The sequence below is a fragment of the Macaca nemestrina genome, chromosome 11 (assembly GCF_043159975.1).
Source record: "Macaca nemestrina isolate mMacNem1 chromosome 11, mMacNem.hap1, whole genome shotgun sequence".
NCBI classification, from domain to species: Eukaryota; Metazoa; Chordata; class Mammalia; order Primates; family Cercopithecidae; genus Macaca; species Macaca nemestrina.
The window spans coordinates 110,957,976-110,968,683 of record NC_092135.1 but is presented as its reverse complement, the minus strand read 5'-3'; positions in this window follow the sequence as shown (position 1 = coordinate 110,968,683).

Below are 10,708 nucleotides of genomic sequence, written 5' to 3'. Positions count from 1 at the left end.
ATACTGTGTCATTTCATTTATAAAACTTCTAGAAAATGAAAACTTATCTATAGTGACAAACCAGATTAATGATTGCTTAGGGATAAAAGCAGGGGATTGGGAAGAGGGAGGAGAGAGTGATGACACAGAGTCATGAGGAAACCTTTGGGGTTGATGGATATGTTCCCTATCTTGACTGTAGTCATGGTTTCTTGGGTGCGTAAATATATCAAAACACCAAATTGTATACTTTAAGTACATTCAGTTTATTATATGTTAACTATTTCTCAATAAATCTGTTAAAAAAATTAAACACATTAAACCACCCCTCAATAGAAGCCCTAAAATAAAAATTTAAAAAGGGGGAAAAAAGGAAGGGAAGCTACTGAAAGTTGTAAGAACAGACAAAAAGCCACCAAAATAATGAAGCCGGTGTTTCAAGGAGTGTGCAGTTAAAATAACATGACACACAGATATCAAAACTGACAACTGAGAGAAGTCCAAGGTCCTTGGCAAAGAGAAAGCCACTGGCCATCCGTGGAAGTGTGGTAGGGTGACAGCCAGAATGTCAGAGGCTGAAGGGAAGCTATGTGAAACAGAGAGGATGGCAGCGAGGTTAGACCCCTTGTTTAAAAAGCTCAGAAATGAAAATGAGAGAAGTAAGACAGTAGCTAGAGGGGACAGCCAAGTAAACTGAAGCTTTTTGGTGAAGTTTGAAAGCAGAGAAAAGTAAAAGAGGAATGAAAAAGAAACTGAAGATTCCAGAGATGAAGGTAAAACATGTAGGAACAAGATTCTTGAGGAATTTGGAAGTGATGGGATCTAATGCACAGGTGCCAGAGTGAACCTTGGAAAGGAGAAATCTGTAATTGTTAACTCCTGACAGTCCTCCCAAAAGGTCGGCTTACAGAGCCCTTGCATGGATTATTTGAAACACTGAGACAAAAATAATAAAAATTCCTTTGCCAGCAGACTTCATGGAAAACCTGGATAATCCAACATTCTGACATTTCTTAAAACTGATCTCTGAGAAAAGAACACATATTAATCATCAACTCTAACCCCCCCAAATGTGACTTTTCCTTGCTGTAATCTGCTGACCACAGACCGTAGGTCTTTGTCCCAAGCCCAATGCACAATAGCACTTCTGCTTTGCTGATTGCAGTTTCTTGCTGTTTCAGAAAGATTACTCTGAGTCAGACATTTCACAAGGAAAAGAGGGCAGGAGAAGAGTCAGGGATAAGCTGTGGGTTTATGTGTACACGGTAATGAGAGAAATCTCCATGGAGAAACAAAACAACCATCACTGGAAGGCATTGCTAAGGCTTACAAAATAATGGACAGGGTATGAAGTTTGGAATTAGACTTGATCTTAAGTCCAGCCTCCCCTTCCTATGTATGCTATGCCCATTCATCTCCTTGCTTCATCCATGCAGTGGGTATACTGTTTACCTCACATGGTTGTTCAAAGAATTAAATAACCTGATGGATTTAAATATATATTAGAACACAGGAAAGGAATATAGGGTAGCTATACTTATTATTTTAATGTGAATATATAGGTGTTCTTCTTCCATAAAAATACCCCCAAGGTGTTGTAATTCCATGATTGTGTACCGTGTATGTTCAATTAATGCCTGTAACATTTCAGTGATTAATCTAGCAGCCCTTTTTGTACAACAGTGGCAAACTGACTAAAGGTCAGATAACACATCAGCACGCAAGGCTGAAGTGAATGCAAACAATTGGCCTTTCTCCACATCAGCATGTCGCTTCTCTTTGGTGCCTACTGGGACTTAATACCACCATTCTCCCTTCTTGACACCAGTGAAGGCCCACAATGATGGGTCAGTAACTGAGAGGGGTCCTGTGACCCTAGAAGATGAATCCTCAAGGAAGAATCTCCAGTGGAATCCCTCAAGTGCAGGATATTTTGTAAGGCTATAAGATAGGACCAATCTTCCAGAATATGAGTATACTTTTACATTTCTGAATATAAATCCTTATCAAGAAGTGAAATAAAGTAACTCAACTATTTTCTGAAATCAAAGAGAACATGTGTTTTAAGTAAATTAATCCTTTAACATGCATACCCCATAGTACCTTGAGTCTAATTTAATTATAGTATTAGGCCCACTGCTGAATTATTATGGTTTTCTGATAGATTTAAACTGAGGCTTTCTAGACCAACTTGTAATATATTTCAGGCATCCTCTGTCTAGCAATTTAAAGGATCTAGAATTTGTGGGTTACATCTACTGTTCATTTATCAAAGCAAAAGAGAAATTTCTTGATCAATTCTTAGAATGAATGCATAAACTCAGTAATAAGATCTCTTTATTATGACTGGAAATTCAAATGTGTAGTATGAACATATCCCGATGACCCTAATCATTAGTGATTTCGTGGTAGATAGGTCAGCTTGTCTCAAACTTTACACTACAATCAAGAATTAGTTCAAGTGCAAAACTGGAATGTGGTCTTAGTTATCAGGATACATTTGCTAAAGATAGCACACCTCTCGCCCATCTGATCCTCCTAGTGGCAGTTCACTGCATACTGAGTCCTATGACTTAAGAGCTATAAAGGGTCTGGCATGAGTTTTTTCCTGCTTTATTTCATGGCTGGAATTCGTTGATAACTCAATCCTTGGTTATGGTTTGGCTCTAAGCACTACTAAATTAATTCATATATTACATCTGAAGAATCTGCCACAAATATTTTTTTCATTTCCTAGGTCTTTGGAGAGTATAATGTTGGGCAGAATATCATTGAAGTAAATATTTTCTTTGAGTTAAAAAGGGAGAAGCATGCACCATGAGTCAAAACCTACAAAAACTGTCCAAACTTGAACTAAGCTAATAATGCTAAGTTAACATTGCAAAGTTAGTATTGTAAAGTTAATTTGGCACATGTTTAATGATACACATTGTTGTGTTACATGGTAATTAGGCATAAATGGTAAGCAATTAATATATATGACTGAAATTAGAAGTTTTACACAGCCAAACCAAGTTCAAATTGATCATTTCTTCTTGGTTTGTTAATTTTCCATTTTTTATAAACAGCATTAATGTTGACAGCCTCTCTGATACCTTGCCTTCAGAAGCTCAGCAGAAAATTATGGTACTGTTTTAAAAATGTACTCGAAATCACTCATTCATTACAGGTTTGTGCTGTTTAACCAACCCACGCTGACTGCATAGATACTTAGAAAGTTTTAAAGGATGCTGAATTAAGTCACTATGGAGTGTAGATCTATGCTCCACTCTTCCCCACATTGCTCTGTAGCCTGAGAGACTAAAATATTAATATATGGGCCCCATACACAGAGTTTCCTCACTGTCTGACTTCCAAGCAGGCAGAGAAGGGAGTGCAGAGAGGGAGGGGGATATGCGTTCCTCAGGCTTCATTCCTGTGGGGTCTCAAGAGGTTCTGCTCTATCCAAGTTCCCTTCCTGTCTCTGGGTCCCAGTAACCACCCTGTCCCCATTGCTTCTTCAGGCCTAAGGGCTATGCAGAAACCTCCTATCACACTGGTACCCTGCACTGGCCTGAAGTTTCCTTCTACTCAGCTCGTAAAAGGGTCATTCAACTCTTCTCACAGTTTTTTCATGTGAATATGCTGTTTACTTCCTGCTTGGACCCTGACTGATTCAAAAGGTATGATTTCACCCATAAGCATTTATTTTGTCACGGTTAACAAAAAGCAATGTTATTGTAACATCCCAGTATTTCTTGTTTTGCTTGTGTTGTATTTTATCAGCCTTGGTGTGTGGAATGTAGTAGGCACTGAATATCTGCTTTTTGAAAGAATGCATGAATCTATGTAATGTGTAATATTTCCTGAATTACAGTTTTCAACATCAACAGTTTTCCAGTAAGACAATTAGTGATCAAGTCATAAATTGTATGTAGATAAATAATATTTATTTTGCCATGGTTGCAGGATCACCTTTGAATTTAGAAACCACCTGAATACATTGTACCAAACTTGGCTTTCTGAGTTTCTTGCTTGTTAAATTGCCAAAGTTGTACCTTTTCACTCACAACATAGCATTGATATAATTGCTTGAATCACCAAGGTAACTGTTTTTTCTTCTTGCACGAAATATATGTTTAATAAATTGAGTTAACAAACCAATTATTGGGTGCCTCATGTAGATAAGATCATTTGATCACTTGTGTGGAGAATGGATAGGACAGGAGAGATTGGTGGCAAAGAATTTAGTTAGGACTCTATTGGAATAGTTCAGGATAAGCTAAATATTTACTGAGCTTTGTTATGGCTTTGCTTTGGCTGTTTCAGTCCTGCTTAGTTTTGGGGTGGAGCTTTGGAGTGGAGCTGGTATTTGAGTTGTTGGGGCAAATTCTTCTGAGTTACAGTGTTTACTTTCTTTTTCTGCATTACCTTTTCCTTTTCTTTCTTTGGTCAACTAATTAATTTTAAAAGAAAAGACATCTTCCAGGCACTTCAAGTTACTTATAATCTAATTAGGAAACAAAATATAAACACAAGAAATATAATAGCAAAACATGAAAGCAGCAGAAAAGTTAGAGTATGGCTTGGGATTAACAGCCATACAAGTGGGTAGAGAGACAGGTGCCAGAAAATTATGGGACTAAGAGGAGGCTGTGGGCTGGGAACACTGGGAAAGTTTTGGGATAAGCTTGTCCTTGATGGATAGGCAGAGAACTGGAAAGAGAAAGAAAGATATTCATGGTAAGAGAAGTTCTACGAAGAAAGGTAGAGTTGTGAGAAGTCTTATTTTTCTTATCTGTTCCTTGTATGTGCCCCCTCCCCTTACCTTCAAAGTGCAGTGCTGTCTGAGTTATGAGCAGGGTGGGGAGGTATTATCTCTGAATGGGGAAAGCTATTCCGTTTCCTTTTCTCTCCTTCCTCAAGGCTTAGTGAGACCCGAAATGCTTATCCAACATGTTGAGGTACTACATGTCTTAAGCCTTGCCTAAGTTCACACTAAAGATTTATAAATTAATTTATGCATTAATTTCAACAATTAACATTGAATATATTTTAAATTTTAATTATAAAATTCATAGGAATACTATTTTTCCAGGAATGATATGTAAATGGAACATATCAATATATTCTTTAAATTATTCTAGAGTCATGGAGAACAATTTAAAAACCTAGAGCAGATGAAGAGTTGTGAAAAGAAATTTCTCATTTATTGGGTGCACGTCAGTTGTAAATACTGATTTGAGTGGTTTATATGTATAAGCAGATTTATTTGTTTCTTGAAACAACTTATTAGTTTAGTGCTGCAGAATCATCCCAATATCACAGATGAAACTAGCAAAGGGAGGTAAAGTAACATACTTAATGCCCCATAGCTAGTGATTGCTGGACCAGTCATCAAACTTAAGTAGTATTGACTCCCAAGCTTTTGCTATGGAATGTCTTAAGACATCATGTCACTTATCTGATTCCTTATCTGTAAAAATCTGGGAGGTAGAATTAGATAATCACCAAGGTTTCCATCCGGCCCTAACATTCCCTATTTTGTGATGGTGTGTTCTTCATCTCTCTCACATATGCACCTTGACATTTGCCCTTATGTTAAAAATTAAGTGTTGGATTCATATCTTCAATTCCCACTCTTTTTACATGGCTTAAGTTTGAGCTATTTGTCCTCACTTCTAAATGAATGCTCCCTTTAGAGAAACTCTGACACCAACTGTTCTGTGTTTTGAATAACTTAGAGAGAAGAAGATTCCAGGTCAGTAATGAGCAACCCATGACTCAGTTTTGCAATCTTCCCATATTTTCCATGTGATAAAGGACCTATTTTCAGGATACAATTAGAAAATTGCTCTGGATTATTACAAACCTTAACATATTGGTGACTAAGAAGTGCTTGCAGTTTTTTCACTGACACTAAATGGATAATCTAGGTTGAATGAATATATCCACTCTCACAAAAGCCCAAATAAAGCTATCCCCATGTTGAATTTTTTAAGGTGGCCTGTAAACAAGTTTATTTTTCTTGAATTGGTCTAAATAAAAAATAAAATTGCTCTTTCTGTTACAAGCTCATGACATACAGCCTTGTAGGACACATGCATATTCCAGATCTTACCCAGCTGCCTCAGTATCTGAGGGAAGATGGACACCAGACAGGAAGAGGCCTGATTTAGAGGCAGAATAAAATCCTATTGGTTCACCATGAGTTCCATGTCCCAGAGTACTGAAAAAGCCCCAAGCTCCATTATCATCTGTACTCCCGGACATAGATGTACATCTGCTGTCATTGAGACAGCCTCTTGCACTCTCTCCAATGCGAAAGAGAGCACGAGAGCATGGGAAGAAGAGCAGAGGCCAAATCACCTACCACTACCACTTCTTCCATCTTAAACTTAATAGTCTTATAAGTAAACATGGTGTCATAACTGAAATGTCTTAGGGACAAAATGTTCCAGAATTGGATGCAAGGGTTAAAATGCAAATCCTGCTAAAAAAAAAAGCAGCACACTGATTGGACACTCATAGGAAAGTATACATGAGAGAGGAAGGAACAGAGAGTTTTCTGGTTGAGATTACAAGAGGAGAAAAGAGGACAGAATCAAGGTTGAGGTCTAAAGACAAATTTTGTGTGCTTAATTATTTTTCTAGACTAAACTAAAATAATTCTACGCATTATTTTCTCTCATGAACAGCAATGGAGAGGCAGCCAAAAGAACTACTAATAGAATCTGTAGGAAGCCAACATATTATTCTACACCTCATTGTCCAGGTTCCCCACAATAAATACGAAGCATCCAAAGTTAGAATAAAAACTCATTGTGTTCTCTCTGTTTTCCTATGATGTATTGTGTGTCATAAAAGTCTAGAAGAAAGACACCTTGAGATAGGGGTAGGTATTTGATGATGGGAAGGGTGTATTTTCGAGATTTAGCCCGTCATTTTGTTTAAGCAACAGCCCTGAGCACACGTAGGGATGAGATTAGAATACGGACAGGCTGTGACTTCAGAATTCAAGGATGTTCTACTAAGGTGTGAGAAGGCTGGACAAACAGGTAGGGCTGTCTCTTCAAAAGTGTGGTAAAATGGAATGCTGATAAAGTCCTCAAGTTTAGAAGATTCAGAATATCTTGATATTTTCTATATTAGCTTTTTGGGGCTTTTTGTTTGTTTGTTTCTGTTTTCCTTTTAAAGTATTTATTTTCCCCTAGGAATCTACAAAAATTCTAAATCATTTCTATCACCTTTATACTTTTGTTTTTCTTGATGTTTATGGTTTGCCTTCAGTATTTAAGCCCACTTACAGGCAATTCCTCTCCTAAATTGCATTACCTCTGGAAATCATATTGCTATTTGCCTCCTATTTCAGTTTAGTTAAATGTCAATCTGGACTTAAGCCCTTTAACCACTGATGGTGCCTAGGGTCTGTTGGGTGAAATACTGCTTGCAGCTTTTTTGGAAAATGGTGGGATATATCTGACATTTTTTGAAAAACTGATGGTTATTAAATAGAGAATTTGTCTGGGAGACTTCTAGGTAGTGGATGAACATATTTACTACGTGTTATAGCACTTTAGTCTTCACTGAAAGGCCAAGAAGCAAAGTATAAATATATCGGCAAAATGTAAATTAGTGCTAAGTATTCCATATAGGAAAGGGATATGATAGTGGCTATGCATATCTTTGAGAAATTAAAGGAAGGTAAGAGAGCAAAGAAATATTTAAATAGATTGTTTAAAGATAACAGCCAGAAGAAAGTGCAAGTTCCAAGCTGATTTATTATTATTAACAATAGCTGGGTTGTTTTAGTTTTAATACCTATCTCTATCATTCTAAATAGTCTGAATTGCAGCCAGACTACTAAATACCTTTAATGAGTTAAATCCAAAATAAAAATCCGTCTGTTTCCACCATGCACATTTGGTGTTTTAGCTAATATTACATGGTGAGTATCTTCCTCTTCACTTATTAGCATAGGCTAAGATTCCACTGTGGTTTTTTTCTTTAGAAGCTTGTCTTCGAAGTATTAAATACATATAAATAGATGCCATATTCGGTTTATTTAGCTTTTTGCTGTTGGATACTTTACATTTTCTAAATTTCTGACAGTTTCATCTAAGCTGAAGTCTGCATTTTGGGCCCAAATGAGACCCAATTAAATAAATGAAGAAAAGTTTCCACTTAAGTAGTAACAATTTGATTGGAGAATATAGATCACTGAAGAGCCCATCCTGTCTCCTCTGCTAAAACTGGGAAGATTTAAGGTCTCAACATATCACTTTTTAAACAAGAAGAAACATATTCTCACTAGATAATGTAAACCACAAAGAAATTCAGTTCTGTTAGCTTAAGTGTCACATATAATAGGATGAACACATAAAGTCTAAGGGCAACTCCAGGTTATTTTATAGAAAGATGTGTCTCCCCTAATCTCAAAGTTAGTTTTTGTCAATCTGCATGGTGTCGTACTGACATGAATCAACTTTTTCTAAATCTTGAGCGATGAGGAAAATGAGCAAGTTGGGTGGAGCTCAGAAATAAACAGAAAATACATAGCATGTACAGGCATGATTTAGACCAATATCAGTGAATATGACTTTTGAGGGAAAAAGGAGCGTATTTGTAAACAGTTTGCAAGTGGAATGAAAGAGGTGCTGTGGTACAAGTAAGCAGTGTTGAATTAACATTTTTGTGTTAAAGAAAAAAAAGAAAGCAGAATTGTTTGGTTTCTTATGAGTTCACAGTTTTCTCTGTCATCTCTAGAGTAGTTCAAGTTGTCTGTCCACACCAGAATTCTGTATACTAAGGGTGGAATGCAGGCTTTTGTACTTTGCAGAGTTCTCTTCTGGGCTTTCTACTTGACATGATATTTTGGCTCACTCTGTGAATTCTGACGAATTGCTCAGTACCTGCAGACCACTGGTTTCCCCACCAGCAGCATAGTAAGTGCTTACTTGCAAAAATGTTCATGTATGAAAATTACTGTGAAAGACCTACTTAAATATAATTCATAAACATAATATATTTTAGGATTATAAGTGGTCTTCATAATAAGAGATGTCTTTAAAATTTTGGTTGTCACCTGGACTGTTAAAGTATGTGTATGCGCCTCAAACTTCCTTTCCTTCTCTTCTTCCTAGTAGTTAAATTTATGATAATCACATGTAGAGTCACAGTCAGAATCTGAATAGATTTCTGCAAACTCTCTACTGATTCCTACAGGAGAAGATAACCTCACTCCCACATTTACAGTACTATGATGTTTTCACTGATCTGTTTTGCGATTCCAGATTTATTGCCCTAATTATGAGCTAATGAGCACAGAGCTTTGAAAGGAAATTTGCATTACTTGCTTAAGTAGGACAAATTATCAGCTTAACCAAGATAAAACATACTTTATTGCTTGAGACCCTTTAACGTACCCAAAGAGATGCCTATCACCTAGCCAAGTTAAATCAGCTTTCAGAGAAGGACGCTGACTATTACCTTGAAAACAGCTCTACTGCAACTTTACACAGTTTGCTTGGCAGGTCCAAATACCTTTAGAAGCCCTTCCTTTAATGTTCTCATTTAGCCGCTTTTACACCCATCTCCTCCTATTTTTAAAGTAGAAGAATATGAAGAAAGCCATTGACAAGTCTCCTTACAACCAAAACAAGAATTCAGAAATAATTTAACAAAGAAAATACAGTGTTACAAGTACACAGACTTTTAAGATCTCAAATGGTAAGGTTTCTTGTCTTAAAGTGCAAATTACAGGTATTCTTTTCTTTTTTTCTTAGAGCCAGAAAAAAATAGTAGCGCACATTTTACTTCATTTGTCTTTCTTTCATATTTTCTCATTGAGAGAAATAACTCTGGGCTTTGTTTTGGAGTTAGATGATCATCACTTTATGAAACAAATTAAAGCTCTTATTTTTAGCATTTACTTCCTCTTTTTAAGTGTATCTTTCTAATATTAAGTAGTAGTTTGAATATTCTTTGATACATGATATAAAATATAATACAAGGAGACCCCCAGCGTCTCCCTAAGAGATTAAGAAGAAAAAGTGAGTAAGCAAATTAATCAGCTAAATTAACTAGTTGCCTTGGAAGACATGAGATCTTTAGCACCATCACGTTATACCTCATTAGCTCCATTAGTTGCTTGACATTGTCATTATTCTACCCATTTCTTTCTGTGCAGTTTCACTGTGTCAGCTTTGATTTCCCCCTGTACTTATTTTTTTTTTCCCAGCTTAGAGCTATTATATCACCTTCCAGGAGCATTGATTTTAATTCAGGTGTCACAAATTTCCCACTCATCATTTCCTTGCAAGCACGAAACTGACTGTTGCTGCTACTGCTGCACCTGTTCATTATTTCAGTATTCATCACTTGTTCCTACGGGCCAGTTCTTGCATTCTCCTTCCCTGTTAAGCTCAATGTTTAATTATTAAATATTTTAATTGAAAAACATTGAAATAACTTCCCATGAGTGTACTTTGGCAAAAATAAACAAAAGCGCAAAGGAGAGGTCAATGATACACACGTTTTTGTTAAACTATCAGACATTTGTAAAACATGTATTATTTGGCCAGAACACTAATAGATGACATTGGAAGGTTCATAGAAATGTAAGATATCACCACTTGTGAGCCTTAAAGTACTTACAGTCTTGCTATTGAAGTAATTTTGAAAAATAGTTTAGAGCTTGAACTGTAAAGTTCACTTTTTGTTTAGCTTAGATTTAACTTGCCTGGATTAC